The sequence below is a fragment of the Pantherophis guttatus genome, chromosome 2 (assembly GCF_059756535.1).
Source record: "Pantherophis guttatus breed Tessera chromosome 2, ASM5975653v1, whole genome shotgun sequence".
Classification (NCBI taxonomy): domain Eukaryota; kingdom Metazoa; phylum Chordata; class Lepidosauria; order Squamata; family Colubridae; genus Pantherophis; species Pantherophis guttatus.
Genome location: NC_142064.1, coordinates 1,435,608 through 1,452,500, shown reverse-complemented (window position 1 = coordinate 1,452,500; position 16,893 = coordinate 1,435,608). Strand labels below are relative to the sequence as shown.

The window sequence follows — 16,893 nt, the reverse complement described above, 5'->3', positions numbered from 1 at the left end:
GAAATAACAGCAACCTGTCTCCCAACAGAAGGAAGGGAAAGTGGATGCAGAAAATGCTTGGAAAGGAGTTAGGAAAAATATTGCCAGTGCCACAGAATTCTGTGGTGTTAATGGGAAATGTAAAAAAAGAAGGCAGCGAATGAAAAAAAAAGCATCTCCGAGAATAATGGCTACAAAAAAAAAATGAGGAAAATACATATTGAGTATCGTGCACAGAGAGAAAAAAAGATAATTTCAAGGAATGTCGTCAAAGCGAAGAAGGGCTGGTTTGTATTAAAGGGGAAAGAGAGAATGCACTTGATAGAAATACGAAATCGGTTTGGAGGTGGGGGAAGCAGGGGCCTCCCCAGAATGGCTGAATTTAAAATGCAAGAGATAATCTGACTTGGGTTGAAGATGAAGGGAGGAAGTGCGGCTGGAAAGATTGCAGGTACCTGTTCAGGTGTGGCCTGGAATAGAAATGAACATTTTTGGTGTTGCCTGTGGGAGATTCTTGGTCATCCAGGTCATGGTTGTCCCAAAAGTGCTTCTCATCCAAGAATAATCTTCTTGGATGAGAAGCAAAACATCTTCGGGGAAAAACCAAGAAAGAAAGTCCAGTTGCCTCTTTAACAAGCATCTTTGGGATTCTTGGTGCTGGCATCCATGAAAGAACTGATGTGAGATATGAGAAGGTTGTAAGATGGGAAGGCTGGAGCTGAGGAGGGAGTTTTGAATGTTGTCATGAGAAGTTGTTGGCTCACTGAATTTGGTTTCCAAGACCACCAGAGGTTGAGAATGGGGTTTGGGAAGAGTCAGCAAAATGTGAGACATCCTGTGCAAAGAATATAGAATCCTAGGACTGGAAGGAACCTCAGAGGTCTTCTAGTCCAACTTCCTGCTCAAGGCAGAAGACCATATACCATTCCGGACCAATAGCTGTCCAGTCTTTTGTTGAAAGCCTCCAGTGATGGAGAGCCTGCATCATCTGGAGGCAGAATCTTCCATTGTTTCATAGCTCTGATAGACCTCTGATCGCCCCCCTCCCTCTTTTTAGCACCTCTCTGGCTCCATGGGGAGGCAGGAATCCCTCCCAGGATAAAGAGAGATGGGCAGAGGTGGAATCTACATATATGAGGGAGATCTACCTTTCCAAATTTCACACGCACCTCTGGATCAAAGCCCAGATCAGGAACTTCTCAAACTGCACATCTGCAGAGGAAGGACATGGGTTAAAAACCAGCATCTCTGAGTTCAAAATGAGTCCCCTTTCTCACAGTATGTCTGGATTTCATTTTTTAAAATTGGTTCTTGCACTCTCCTGGCTCGTAGAACCCCAAATTATTCTTCAACCATCTCTCACAGCCAGGAAATCTCTCCTTATTTTGAGTTTGGATCTCAGAATACAGAAGAACCGAGTTGTAAGGAAACTCAGAGGTTGTCTAGTCCAACCCCCTGTTCAAGAAGGAGAGTCTCTTATTATTCATCTGGATGAATGGCTGTCCAGTCTCTTCGTGAAAACCTCCAGTGATGGAGCACCCACAACTTCCGAAGGCAAGACCGACCACCGATTAATCCTCCTTGCTGTCAGAAATTGGATTGGAGAGTGTCTGTTATTGGTCCTTGACAGCCACTGAGAAACGTTTGAAAGTGAGAAAATACAGTTGCTGATTTAGAGAAAAAAACCTCCTGATAAAGAGAACAGGCATGAATTATGGAATATTTGGAAGGGAATGTAGCAGAGTCGAAATTTGGGGGCTGACTCAAAAAGACCAGTCAGCGCATGGCAGGAGAAAGATAGGGATGCAAATAAGCAAACTATTTAGCAAATTATTCATGCCTGAGACAGGCAGGTGCGATGCCCTCTCGGTCATTTAATATATTTGTGGATGCATTTATGAAAACGGAGAGAGGAGACTTCAGAGCTGAGCTGAGCTGGCTGGGGACGTGAATTTACATGCGCTCTTGAAAGAAATGTCACATCAGGCTTTCAAAACCCAGAGGATTTGCATTGAGCATTCGATAGTTTGCATGTTGCAAGGAAGGACTGGGAATTCAGAAAGACTGCCAAAGTACAGGTAGTCCTCGACTTACGACCACCAAGGAGCTCAGAATTTCAGTTGCTACGCGAGGCGTTTGTTAAGGGAGTTTTGCTCCATTCTACAACTGCCTTGCCAGTCTTGTTCAGTGAATCACCGCACTTGTTAAGTGAGGAGGCCGGTTGTTACTACTATGGAAAACGTTTCTACAGCTAGAGTAGTCCTCGACTTACGACCACAATTGGGCCCAACTCTTTCTGTTGCTGAGTGAGACAGTCATGTGACTTGTTTGCCACTTTACGTCTTTTCTTGCCACGGTTGTTAAGTGAACCACTGCAGTTGTTAATTCAGGAACACGGTTGTTAAGTGAATCCGGCTTCCCCATTGATGTTGCTTGTCAAAAGGTCGCAAAGGGGGATCCCGGGACACTGCGACCGTCATAAATACGAGTCGGTTGCCAAGCGTCCGAATTTGGATCACGTGACCAGGGGGATGCTGCAACGGTCGTAAGAGTGAAAAACGGTCATAAGTGACTTTTGGCAGTGCTGTTGTAACTGCGAATGGTCACTAAGCGAACTGTCGTAAGTTGAGGACTCCCTATAGTTGCGATTGTCATGGAAAACAGAACAGAGAATGGCAAGCTAGACATAAATGGCAGAAAAAATACAGGTAGTCTTCAATTTACGACAGTTCCCTTAGTGACCATTCACAGTTAAAACAGCATTGAAAAAAAGTGACCTATGACCATTTTTCACACTTACGACCGTTGCAGTATCCCCCTGGTCACGTTATCAGAATTCAGAAGCTTGGCAACTGACTCATACTTACGACTGTTGCTGTGTCCCAAGAGTCACGTGATCTCCTTTTATGGCCTTCTGACAAGCACAGTCAATGGGGAAGCCAGATTCACTTAACAACTGTAGTGAGGACGGTCATAAAATGGAGCAAAAGAACTGTCTTGCTTAGCAATGGAAATTTTGGGCTCGATTGTGGTCGTAAGTCCAGGTCTACCTGTATGTGTTGTGTACAGATAATCCTCAACTTACAACCGCAATTGGGAACAGAATCTCTGTTGCTAAGCGAGACAATTGTTGTGAGTTGATCCCAATTTTATAACTTCTTTTTTTTTTTTGCCCCCATTGTTAAGCGAATCCCCGAAGTTGTAAGGGAAGTCACAAAGTTGTTCAGTGAATCCGGCTGGCCTCATTGTTTTTGCGTGTCACAAGTGGCAACCCTGGGATTCTGCAGCCGTCGTAAATACCTGCCGTTTGCCAAGCCCCTGAATTTTGATTAGATGACCGTGAGAATGGTCATAAGTGTGAGGACCGAATATAAGTCACATTTTTTTTCAGAGCAGTTGTAACTTCAAACAACCGTTAAACATAAGCAATCGGCTTACTCCCTTTTGTAACTCTACTAAACACTTTTTAAGCCCGAAAATAAGCATGACGAAAGCAAACAAGCTATGAATGCATGTTGGGTTCCTCCTTACCACATCTCACACTTCCCTCCTTTGGGTAGGAAAATCTCCTTACAATCCTGGCCGTAAATCTAGTTTTGAAGATCAGCCAGAATAACCTGACAGGGTTATTGCAGAAAGGAAAGGAAGCTTGGGCAAACCGCTACAACCTCTGGCAGATGAATAAGGAAGAAAAGCCTACTTTCCCCTAAACCTTTTTATGTAAACACCCTCCCAATATATGTTACCGGCAATTTTGTCAAAAGCTGGCACTATCTACAATGCCTAGGAAATCTATAGGATGCCTGGCGTTTTTTTAGGCGAAATGGGAAACGTCTGTGTTATTTTAATACGTTATATATATATTTCCCTAGGTATTGTAAATTTTACCTAGGCATTAAGCAGAATAACAGGAACTACTAAGTATGGAAAGAGAGTCGGGAAAAGACATATATTAATTTTGACAGCTGCCAAAACAGCCAATGCAATCCTAGGCTGCATTAACAGAGGGATAGAATCAAGATCACATGAAGTTTTAGTATTCCTTTATAAAGTCTTAGTAAGGCCACATTTCACAGGCTAGAGCATTGCAGGAATTGGGAATGTCCAGGCTAATGAAAAGAAGACTAGGGGTGACATGATATTTGAGGGGCTGCCACAAAGGAGGGTGTGTGTGTGATCAACTTATTCTCCAAAGCACCAGAGGGCAGGAGAAGAAGCAATGGATGGAAACAAATCAAGGAGAGAACCAACCTAGAACTAAAGATAAATCTCCTGACAGTGAGAATAATTAATCTGTGGGACAGCTTTCCTCCAGAAGTTGTAGCTGCTCCATCACTGGAGGCTTTCAAGAACAGATTGGACAGGCATTTGTCTGAAATGTTATACGGTTTTCTGCTCGGGCAAGGGGTTGGACTAGAAGATCTCTGAGGCCCCTTCCAATTCTGGTATTCTGGTATTCTCTCTGGGAAAGCTTCATCTGGAGTGACCCATGCATTTCTCTTGACAGATAGCCCCGGTTTTCAAGGAGAAGGACCCAGAAGACGCAGAGGGTGGAGAAGCGGAGGAGAATTGGATGCGCCTCTTCAGCCAGATCCTGCGATTGAGGACATCCAAGCGGTGAGTGTTCAGATGCTACCTGGCGATGCTCTTTTGGCTACGACGTGGCTTATTTTCAAGTCTGTGCACCTGAGGACCTTGTTTCGGGCACCCTCCGGCTGTTCCTTGACGGGGGAGCTGCTGCTGGCAAGATCTCTCAAGCCGGAGGGCTGCCAGAGTGATGAATGTCAAGGGCAGCCAACGGGAACTTTACTGAGTGTTGAGTTGACGTTGAATGCCTCTATGGGCACCGAGGCTGGAGTGGTTTCTGCCAGGCTACGAAGCCTCCTCCGGTCCTCTAAAATCTACATTTTAAATGCTGAAATCTTTCTCTTCCCCTGTGGCTTTTCAGCAAGAGAGAAAGAGCAAAATTGGTCTTGCTTACCCAAAGCATTTCCAGGTTTTCTTTTTGTTCTCACCGTCTTTTCCAGCTGGGCTGCAAAAGATGGGAATTGTATACCCTTATTTTTGAAAAACACAGTTGAGTAGACATGTCGTTGCCAGGACTTGACGGAATTTAATACTATATTCCCCGTTCCTGGGGGATTCTGGACGGCTTTTTCGCACTGACAGAGGCTGCCAAGCGTAAATTTTGGAGTTGGCCCTGGGAAAGTGGGCATATCCAATGCCTTGTTTTTCATCGGGTGAAGTGAATCAGGTTCTGTGTTTGCTCTCTCTTTGGGAGGATGACGAAGTGATGGCTTGAGTGGCATAGGCTGTTGACTCACCACGGCAATGTCATTATCCAATCCAGGCGATGAGCTCAGTGGGTGCCGATGGAATTGCTGCTTGTGACCAGCCTGACTCATCCCAAGTTCTCCAGAGGCTCCTTTTGCACGGCTTCAGCTCTCTTTTGATGCTGGATTGTCAAACTCCATCTCAAGTCAGCTTAATACAGGCAGGAAATCTTTCTTCAAAGCCTGTTTTGTTTTTGCTTTTTAAATGGGGGAAGAGGAAGGGAGGGAATAACATTTTAGACGTGGTGGAAAGGCAGGATTCGAACTGGGGGATGGATTTTGTGTTTGTTTGTTTGTTTTTGGAGCAAGTTTCAGTCTAAAGTAGGTTTTAGCTATGGCCGGTTTGTGATTTATTTATTGATGTTCCTCTCAACAAGAGATCGTGGTTTTGTATGTTTCTTATATGCTCGTGGAAGAGGACCTAAAATGTTCTGAATATTTCATATCTCATTTGGGCCATAAAGATACCGCCTTACTGTAGGAATGTTGGATTGTTCTTTTCTTATCGGCCACTTTAGCTAGCAGAGAATAACAAGAGTTGGAAGGGACCTTGGAGGTCTTCTAGTCCAACCCACTGCTCGAGCAGGAGGTCCTATACCATTTTGGACAAATGGCTGTCCAGTCTCTTCTTAAACACCTCCAGGGTTGGAGCACCCAGAACTTCTGGAGGCAGCCTTGTTTAGGGGCAGGTTCTGGGTGGCCTGTGGCCTGGAGCTGAAGATGTTGTGGACCTTGGTCTTCAGGCCACCACAGCAAGAGAGACCTGTGATGGGGATGGTCCATCTCCATATGCTTCAGCGCCGAGCTGGAAAGGGAAGTTCTCCTTAGAGCAGAGGTGTCCAATCTTGGCAGCTGTAAGACCTATGGACTTCAACTCCCAGAATTCCCCTTCCAAACTTTTTTTCTTTCTTCCTTCCTTCCTTCTTTCCTTTCTTTCCTTTCTTTCTTTTCTCTCTTTCTCTCTCCCATTCTCCCATTCCTTCCTCTTTTCCTTCCTTCCTCTTTTCTTTCTCTTTTTCTCTGTCTTTCTTTTATTCTTTCTTTCTCTTTCTCTCTTTCTCTTTCATTTTTCTTTTCTCTCTTTCTTTCTCTCTCCCATTCTCACCTTCCTCCCTCCCTCCCTCCCCCCTTTCTTTCTTTCTTTCTTTCTTTCTTTCTTTCTTTCTTTCTTTCTTTCTTTCTTTCTTTTTCCTGCCTGCCTGCCTGCTTGCCTTTATTCTCTTTCTTTTTCCAGTCAGGTGTTTTTGATATAGGTAGTTGTTACAACAATTTCTTTAGTAACCATTCAAAGTTATGGGAACCTTGAAAAAAGCAACATGACCAATCAACCAACGCAAAAAAAGAAGTAAAATTGAGCACAACTTACTTATCTGAAATTCTGTTCCCGTGGCCATAAATTCAAGGACCACTGGTAATGCCAACTGCCTTGCTTTTGAGTGAATTCATATCCCAAATGTGCTTTTTCCAAAAGGTAACTGGACTTTCTTGGGGTTTTGTTTTTCTTTGAAAACATTTCGCTTCTCCTCCAAGCAGCTTCTTCAATTCTCCTTGGGGCAACCATGACCTGGGTGATTGAGGGCATCCATAGACCTTCAGAGTGAGTTCGTAGCTTGCCCGTCCCGTCTTTCTCTGAGCACCTTAAGGTGCCCTTGGAAGTGCCCAGGGCTCCCTAGATGTGCTCTTATGTTTCTATGGCCGACCCGGATTTCTCCCTTGCCATTCTTTTCCGCTTGCCTTGTGGCAAACGTCCGCTGGCATCCTCCCCGCTCGCCTTTCATCATGTCAAGCCCAATCTTCCTTGGTCCCTCTTGTTTTCACAGCACACACAACTCCGCTAACAATGGCAATTATCGTTATGCGGTGCCTACAAGGTAACAGCCGGCATAAGAGGATCCAGAGGGACAGAATTAAGGCCTTCTAATATGCTGAGGCAAATTAACGTTGTGAAATTAGTCATGTGTCTGCTCGGAGATCTGACAAACGTCTCTCGCACTAATAGAGGAGCTCAGCTGGATTTGTGGCCCGGAGCGAGAAAAGGAGGAGGGAGGGAGGGCTTCGAGGGTCTTTCTGACCACTGCTAATGTTTCATCCCGTGCCAATCTCTCTGTCGGGGGAGGGGCTGCAGCCAGGAGCGAGAAGGTCAGCAGAAGTTGGAGCTAAACCCTCTTTGATCCAGCGGTCTAAGCAGGGGTCCACTCACTCACAAACACTGCAGTCGCTTCCATTTATGTTCCCCCTGGTAAGAGTCACAGGCATTATTTCTGGAATAAATGATTGATGCTCCTGGGGACTGGAAGGCTTTGTTCCTTCTTCTTTTAGATTTATCCGTCCCTGTCAAGATCCCAAAATTAAGAAAGACACACTGTGATTCTTCTAAGTAGATTCCTTTATCGTTCCTCGCCTACAGACAGAATCTTGCCAGACTAAAGCATGCAAACACCCCCATAAGGCAATAAATACTCTGGGGACTGTTAGGGAGGAGCCATCTTCACCCACTTTCTCTCACACTGATTTCTCCATCCCTGTCAGGCTCCCAAAACCAAGAAAGGCACGTTGAGGTTCTTCTAAGCAGGTTCCTTTATTGTTCCTCCCCTATGGACAGAATCTTGTGGGATTAAAACAGTCCATTTGCATCCTTAAAGATATACTCTGGGAACCATTAGGAAGGAACCGTCTTCACCAATTGAATTGTCTCTTGCTCCTCCGGAATGCAGGCTCTGCCTTCTGTAAATCTGGAGAAAGGAGGGAGGGAGGGAAGGAGGGAGGGAGGGAAGGAAGGAAGGAAGGAAGGAAGGAAGGAAGGAAGGAAGGGAGGGAAGCAAGGGAAGGAAGGAAAGAAAGAAGCTTCCAAAACCAACAAAGACATTGTGATTCTTCCTAGCAAATTTCTTTATTGTTCCTCACCCATAGACAGAATCTTGCCCAACTAAAGGATGCTAACACTTCCATAAGGCATATACTTTGGGAACTATTAGGGAGGAGCTGCCTTCACCCTCTTTCTCTCACACAAACTGTTTGAACTGAGTTGTCTTGCTCCTCTGCAATGCATCATCTCTGACAGATGATGTGTTGGGAGACCAACCCTTAAGGAATTCCCTAGCGTGTTTGGATTTGATTGTAATGCTATGCATACATTATTATGATTATTATTATTATTTTAAAAAGTCTTTCCTCATGAATTGAAGAAGGTACCTAGCCTGGTGACAACATGTTTGTGGGAAAACAGCCCAGCTCAAAGAACACCAAGAGCCCTGAACTCCATTATTGAATATCAGACAATGCAGAAGATAGTTAGATCAGGGCTCTCCAACCCTGGCAACTTTACGGCTTGAGGACTTCGACTCCCAGAATTCCTTCGCCTTAAGATGTGTGGACTTCAACTCCCAGAATTCCTCAACCATGCCGGTTGAGGAATTCTGGGAATTGAAGTCCAGAAGTCGTAAAGTTACCAGGTTTGGAGAGCCTTGATTTAGACAGACTTTGGGACGCAGGGCAGAGTTTCCAGGGAACTGTGACTGTGAGGGAGTGAGCTCGCCCCTTCCTCTTGGGTGGAGGGAGAGCTCTAGCTCTGTGTGTGTGTGTGTGTGTGATGAGTGGCCAAGAGCGCCTGGGGGCTGAGATGGAGGAGGCGGCTGTGTTCCTGTCTCTCCTCCTCCCCCTTGGCGGCCGTCAGATGGGCAGCTCCAGCCTTTTGCAGATTTGTAAATGCAGGCTAATGGGGTGTTTAATGGCCAATGCCTACCCCAAGGCCCTGGGGTGGGTGGGTGGGCGCAGGGATGATTTAAACCGTGCTTAATAGAGCAAGTGATCCGGTCTGCTCGAGACATAAATATTCTGCAGCCTTTCCCGCTGCTTCTCTGGCCCTGGGCAAAGTGGACAGCTGGGGTCGGCTGCAAAAACGACTGGGCAAAAAAAATGGAAAAACAGGACCCTGATAGAAAATGAAAAAATGAAAATAAAAAATAGGACCCCAGCAGAAAGCCCTTCCCAGGCCAAGGGAGAGGAGAGGAAGGGAACATTCTTCCTGAGAGCGGGGCACTATGTTTCCCATCATCCCCAGCTTCCCTTCTTAGCCCTCCCCCCCACCCCCGGGATGATGTGCCAGTCCCCAAAGACTCTTCTTCACGGTCTGCGTGGGTGATGTTTGCTGACGCTTGGAACGGAAAGGAATTGCAAGAAAAAGGGGTCGCCGCTGAACTCAATTTTTTGCAGGAGGGAAAATGGGGGGAGGGAGGGAAGCAGGCCTCCTGTTGGGCAATGCATTATGGGTTGGGTGGCAGCCAGGCGGATCAGGATGCTGGTTCCAGAGGAGGCTTTGGAAAAGGGCAGAGCAGCCCCCGAGGTGCCCGTATCGAGTCCTGCTTCTGGCTGGAAGATAGTGGCTCCCTTTCATAGCGGGTGATGGGCATACAGGTTGGCATGGGCTTGGTGTAACCTCTGGACCTGGCACCGGCTGTGGTTCTTCATTGCCAGTAAACCAGCCAGTCACTTTTTATGGGAGATAGGTAGTGAGAAAGGAAGGTAGTGAGGAAGGGGGAGGGAGGGAATGGGAAGGAAGGAAGGAAGGAAGGAAGGAAGGAAGGAAGGAAGGAAGGAAAGAAAGAAAGAAAGAAAGAAAGAAAGAAAGAAAGAAAGAAAGAAAGAAAGAAAGAAAGAAGAGAGAGAAAGGAAAGGGAAGAAGGAGGAAGAAAAAAGAGGGAGGGAGGAAATGGGAAGGAAGAAAGGGAGGGAATGGGATGGAAATGAGGAAGGAGGGAGGGAGGGAGGGAAGGAAGGAAGGAAAAAGAAGGGAAGGAAGAAGAGAGAGAGGGAGGAAGGAGCTCCCCTCACCATAATGTTAGCACATCCACTGTAGAAGCAGCAGAGAGATGCTCTTGGTTATTCTCACTTGCCACAGAAGCGCCAGGAGGGCACTGAGCTTGGCAGGATCCAAATCCTGAGCTCCTAATCTTTGGCCACTGCGTCTCCACCTTGGCAACTCTAGAGATGTGTGGACATCAGCTCCCAGAATTCTCCAGCCAACATGGAGAAACGCTGCTTTGAAGGGTGATGGGCTCATTTGGAGTGAGGAGAGCAAGTGCTGGGCACTCACCCAAATCGGACCCCGTGCTGAGCGTGGCCAGACCCCCGAACCTCCATTTACCAGAAGGCAGGTGCGAGGGACCAGCAGGACTCTCCGCCTGGTTTCTGCGCCTGGGAAGCGACGGCAAACTATCAAGCGTTTATTTGAAAGTTCTCGGGGTGCTCCTGTGGGGTGCTGCTGGGGGACTCTTGGAAAGAGAGAGAACGGGGAGGGTCTTCCGTCGACTGCAGCATGCCAGCCCTTTGGATTTTGAAAGAGTTTTGGACTGAAGAGCCAGGGAACCTGGGGGTGCCGGGGCGTTCCGTGGGGGAGCCTGCCCAAGAGACAGGAAGTTCTCTTTTTCAAGATGAAAGAAGATTTAGTCGGTGGAATAGATTGCCTCCCGGGCAATGTCTTTTCTTTATCTTTTATCTTTGATTTGATTTGTATACCGCCCTACTCCCGAAGGACTCAGGGCGGTGAACAGCCAACAATAAAATATATACGTACAAAATTTAAAAAGCAGAAATAAAATCGAATTAAATAGTTTGGCCCAGACAGATTTAAAACAAATTTAAATGTGGGTGCTCCATCAGTGGGAATCCTAGCCACTGGTGGGATTCAAATAATTTTAACAACCAGTTTCTGCCCTAATGACTGGCTGGGTGGGCGTGGCCATGGTGGGCGTGGCCAGGGGGTGTGACAGGCAGCACTCGGCCCCCTGCACTCCCTAGGGAGCAAAAACGGGCCACGGGGGGGGGGGGATGTGCCACCCCCTGCGCCCCGTTTTGGGCCTAATAGGCCTCCCTGCACTTACCTGGGAGCCAAAATGGGGGACGTGGGGAGGGGCAGGGAGGGGAGGGGCCAGCCAGCAATTTAACTACCGGTTTGCCCAAACGGGCCTGAACCGGCTGAATCCCACCACTGGTCCTAGCGGACAATTTAATTTAATTTAATTAATTCAGTTTATATGCCGCCCCTTTCCGAAGACTCAGGGCGGCTTAAATATGTGCCAGCCGAGTGCTGCAGCTGCCAAAAAAGCCAATGCGATCCTAGGCTGCATCAACAGAGGGACAGAAAATCAATGTCGCATGAAGTGTCAGTTCGACTTTACAGAGCCTTGGTGAGGTCACGCTTGGAATCCTGCATCCAGGTCAGATCACCATGATATTAGAAAAGACGTGGAGACTCTGGAAAGAGCGCAGAGAAGAGCAACCAAGAGGATTAGGGGACGGGAGGCTAAAAAATACAAAGAACGGTTGCAGGAACTGGGTATGTCTAGTAATCTAAGCAAGAGACGGACTAAGGCTGACATGTTAGCAGTCTTCCAGTATTTGAGGGACTGCCATTAAGAAGAAGCGGGTCCACCTATTCTCCAAAGCACCTGAAGGCAGGAGAAGAAGCAACAGGTGGAAACCTACCAAGGAAAGAACCAACCTAAAACTAAGGAGAAATTTCCTGATAGTTAGAACAATTAATTGATGGAACGACTCCAGGAGTTGTGAATGCACCAACAGTGGAAGTTTTCAAGAAGAGATTGGACAACCGTTTGTCTGAAATGGTAGAGGGTTCCTTGCTTGAGCAGAGGGTTGGACTAGAAGGCCTCCAAGGTCCCTAGGAGATCTGGTGTTCTGTATCACTGGAGGTTTCCACAAATAGACTGGACAACCACTTGATCACTGGGGTGTAAGATCTCCTGCCTTGATCAGAGGTTTTTACCAGAAGACCTCCAAAGTGAGAGTCTATGTTGTACCACAGAGTTTCTCAACCTTGAGCACTTGTAGATGGGTGGACTTCAACTCCCAGAATTCCCCATGGCTGGCTGGGAAATTCTGGGAGTTGAAGTCCACCCGTCTTCAAGTGCTCAAGGTTGAGAAACTCTGTTCTACAATTCGTTCTAAAGCCAAACTGTAGCCAAAATTCACTCCTTGGAATTCCTCGTTACCTCTTTCTTCCTGCTCTTGATGGAGAGGGCCCTGAAAAGCCAATTGAGGGGAGGGGGGCATGAAGGAAGGGGCCTCCCCTGGGACATCATCTTGAAAGGAGCAGCCTGATGGAGCCAATAGAGCCCTTATCAGTGGGGGTGTCTCTCCTGATGCCAACAGGCAATGCTTCCTGATAAGTCCTATCTGTCAGGGAGGGAGGGAGGGAGGGAGGGAGGGAGGAAGGAAGGAAGGAAGGAAGGAAGGAAGGAAGGAAGGAAGGAAAGGTTGGGGAAGGGAGAGAGGGAAGGGAGGGAGGGAGGGTGGATGAAAGGAGGGAGGGAGGAAGAGAAGGAAGGAAGGGTGGGTGGAATGGATGGATGGATGGATGGATGAAAGAGAGAAGGAAGGATGGGTGGGTGGGTGGGTGGAAGGATGGAAGGGAAGGGAATGTGAATAAGGAAGGAAGGAGGGAAAAAGAGAGGAGGGAAGGAAGGAAGGAAGGGTTGGAGGTAGGGAGGGAGGAAGAGAGGGATGGATGGATGGATGGATGAAAGGAAGGAAGGGTGGGTGGGTGGAAGAAGGGAGGAAGGACGGGTGGATGGGTGGATGGATGGATGGATGGATGGATGGATGGAAGGGTGGGTGGGTGAAAGGAAGGAAGGAAGGGGGAAGGATGGGTGGGTGGGTGAAAGGAAGGAAGGGGGAAGGATGGGTGGATGGAAGGAAGGAAGGAAGGGTGGGTGGAAGGGAGGGGAGGGAGGAAGGAAGGAAGGAAGGAAGGAAGGAAGGAAGGAAGGAAGGAAGGAGGGTGGGTGGAAGGGAGGGGAGGGAGGGAGGGATGAAGGAAGGGAGGGAGGGAGGGAGGGAGGGAGGGAGGGAGGGAGGGAGGGAGGCTCTTTATCACTCACATCTGACAAATAATATTACCAACCAGTTGTAGAGTGGAGGGGAGGGTGGTTGATTCCCACCACCCAAAATCCAGCCAGATCTGGCAGCTTGTTTAGAGCTGAGTGTGAAAGTTCTCCTCTTGAGGAGGGGCAACTGGCCTGTTGACTGTGTGTGTGTGTGTGTGTGTGTGTGTGTGTGTGTGTGTGTGTGTGTGTGTGTGTGTGTGTGTAACCAGGAGGTTTTCCAGCTTAGCAGAGGCTAATCCGGCTTAACGCCAAGCCGCAGGGGGGCTTTGGGAAGGGGTCCCATTCCATGGGCTGGGACTTGCAGGGATCAAAAGGGATCGCAGCAGGATGCCAGGAGAAGATGCTCTGGATTTAAGGCAGGGGGGCCATGTGTCGGAATCACCCGTGTGATGCTGCTGCTTTCCTTGGGCATGGCTGGTGCACAGACCCTCCCTCAGGCCTCAGCCTTCCTTCCCAGGGCTCTGGGAAGGCCTCTCCTTCATCCCAGCTTCTCCAGTTTTGGTCACCAAGATACAAAACAGATGTTGAGACTCTAGAAAGAGTGCAAAGAAGAGCAACAAAGAGGAATAGAGGGCTGGAGGCTGGAACATGCGAAGAACGCTTGCAGGAACTGAGCATGGCTAGTCTAGTGAAGAGAAGGAGGAAATGATAGCAGTCTTCCAATGTTTGAAGGGCTGCCACAAAGAAGAGGGGTGTGAACTTATTCTCCAAAGCCCCTGAGCCTGAAGGCAGGACAAGAAGCAGCAGATGGAAACTAATCAAGGAGAGAAGCAACATAGAACTTAAGGGAGAATTTCCTGGCAGTGAGACCAATAAACCAGTGGAACAGCTTGCCACCAGAAGTTGTGGGTGCTCCATCACTGGAGGCTTTTAAGAAGAGACTGGACAACCATTTGTCCAAAATGGTATAGGATCTCCTGCTTCAGCAGGCAGTTGAACTAGAAGATCTCCAAGATCCCTTCCAATGCTTTAACAGATAACAGAGTTGGAAGGGACATTGGAGGTCATCTAGTCGAACCCCCCCCCCCAAGCAGGAGACCCTACGTCATTTCTGACAGAGGGCAGTCCAGTCTCTTCTTGAAAGCCTCCAGGGATGAAGCTCCCACAACTTCCGAAGGCAACTTCTGTTCCATGGGTTGATTGTTCTCACTGTCAGGAAATTCCCCCTCATTTCCAGGTTGAATCTCTCCTTGGTCAGTTTCCATCCATTGTTCCTTGTCTGGCCTTCAGGTGCTTTGGAAAATAGCTTGACCCCCTTCCTCCTCTCTGGGGCAGCCCCTCAAATATTGGAAGATGCTCTCCTGTCTCGCCTGGTCCTTCTATTCACTAGACTAGCCATGCCCAGTTCCTGCAACCGTCCTTCATATGTTTGAGCCTCCATTCCCCTCATCATCCTGGTTGCTCTTCTCTGCACTTTTTCTGATCTCCCTGCCCAAAAATAGTGAGTGGCCAATGAGGTGCCTTTCCACTGATCCGGGGCATCTTGGATAGCAGAAAACCCCTGAAGTCTTGTTTGCTTGTAAGCTCATCCACCAGGCAGAACTTCAGGAAAAATACAATAGTCCAGTCTAGAAAGAAATACCAAGATGGAGGGAATAGAAAGCTAGAAACTGGGACCCCCTTTCCAAAGGTCTTCTAATCACCATCCAGGATGGTACTTGGGTGATCTGGGGATCAGCTGCAGCAGCAGGAGCCACGCATAGAGACAGTGAGATCCTGGGGTTCTTCTTGGCCATGCTGGACTTTCAGAAGAGGCTGGAATCCAATTTTCAAAGCAAACAAATTATCTGTTCTTGGGTGACCTTTTTTTCTACTGGGTGGTGTCACCTCCGTGATGATTTCAGCCCCTATCTTCTCCTGCTCAGCCCCTATTCTTTTGATATTTGGGGAATGGGGAAAAAACCCACCTCTTGTTATCACATAGTTGATTTTCTCTTTGGTTTTTATTAACTCAACTTACCAATGTTGGGATATATGTTGCTTAGGGTTATTTGCGACCGGAGTGGTTCAGAAGCCTGGTGAAATAAATAAAAATAACAGTAATTAACTGTTAGCTGAATTAATTCTGACTTTCCGTTGGCCTTGTATCTCACTGCATTATTTTTTATTCTTAGGTTTTATATGTAGCCGGTTCTTTTTAATTGCTTATCTTTTATACTTCACATTTTCTGTTGCTGTATATATTACGCCACCTCGAAGGTTTTATACGCAGAAAGGCAGGTTAGGAACCAGATGAATCTTAAAAACTGACCCTGGGCTGGGCTCCTGATCCCCGGCGGGCTCCTTTTCAAAAGCAGCTTCCCTGGAGTCTTTATAATTTCTGCCAAATTCACCGGAGAATTTCTGCAAAGGGATCAAAGAAGTGTGCCGTTTTCCGACTTGCAAAAGGGTTGCCGTTCCCCGAAAAACAGATGCTGTTGGATGCTAGGCCAAAAGAGGGAGCGAGAGCCGAGAGGAGCCCTGACTGCACATATTTAAGGACCAGGAATTAGCATCCCCTGTAATCATCATCACCTTTGAACGACCCCATAATCCCTTGCGGGGTGGTGTCTGAGCACCTGAATGGAGCTAGCAGGGTGTTTACTGGCCGGACGCCCTTCCTGTCACCAATGAGGAGTTTTGTTCAGCAGATACATTCTCATTGTGCCCAGAGAGAGAAGTATCTGCATCTACCTAGGATCGAACTCACAGCCTCCTGATTGTGAGGCGAAAGCTCACCTCTAGGCCACCGCACCACTCCCTAGCATCCCCTATGATCATGTGATTAAAATTCAGCTGCTTGGCAAGCGACTCATAGTTATGACGGTGGCAGTGTCCTGGATCATGTTTTGCGACCTTCTGACAAGCAAAATTTTTTAATTTGTCTGGGCCAAAATAATTTAATTTGATTTTAACTGGTTTTTAATATTTTTGTATTTATGTATTTTATTGCTTGGCTGTTCACCGCCCTGAGTCCTTCGGGAGTAGGGCGGTATACAAATCAAATAAAATCAAATCAAAATCAAAAGTCCACAGGGAAGCCAGATTCACTTCACAAGCGAGCTTACTCACTTACTCACCTGCAGCGATTCATTTAATAACGGTGGCAAGGAAGGTCACAAAACGGGGCAAAACTCACTTAACAGTTGTCTGGCTTAGCAACGGAAATTTTGAGCTCCGTTGTGGCCATAAGTCAAGGACTACCTGTATGGAATACAGTGCCTTTGAACCCTATCCCTCTTCCCCCACTCTGGTGCCTTCTCCAAGCAGGCGATGGTAACCCTTCCAGAAATTCCAGGACAGGCAAAAACCGAAAAGAGCCGTTTTAAAAATGTAGAAAGCCAGCAAGAGTGGTAGGCAGAGCTTGGAGGATCAGGGTGGGCATCTAATGTTCTGCTTCTTTTTAGGTGTCTCCAACCTTCTCCTCTGCTTCTTAAGGAGCTCTCTTGGACACTAGATTGTCCTCTCTAAATGAGAAGATCCCATTTAGCTGTTACGGTGAATTTCTTTTCTGAGATCCTTCTACAAAGCAGGTGTAAAGTTCTGCAGAGTTCCAGAGGTGATTTTCCAAACGGCAACTGGACTTTCTTGGGGTTTTTTTTTTCCTTGAAAACTTTTAGCTTCTCATCCAAGAAGCTCCTTCTGTTCTAACTGATTGGTGGGGAGCAGAAGGACTGCCTTGGAGTGCAGATGACTGCAAA

General features: G+C 47.3%; 1 protein-coding gene across 3 annotated transcripts in view; it reads left to right on the top strand.

The window, feature by feature from the left end:
• The window catches only part of CNTFR (ciliary neurotrophic factor receptor), a 320,495-nt gene that overhangs the window by 75,216 nt on the left and 228,386 nt on the right, over positions 1–16,893 (top strand). For 2 of the 3 annotated variants that reach the window (XM_034441950.3, XM_087885458.1), the window contains one exon: positions 4,487–4,596. The gene's annotated coding sequence lies outside the window, so the exon portion shown is untranslated. Of the gene's footprint in view, positions 1–4,486; positions 4,597–16,893 lie in introns of those variants that run through there. The other variant, XM_087885461.1, reaches the window with a different exon arrangement.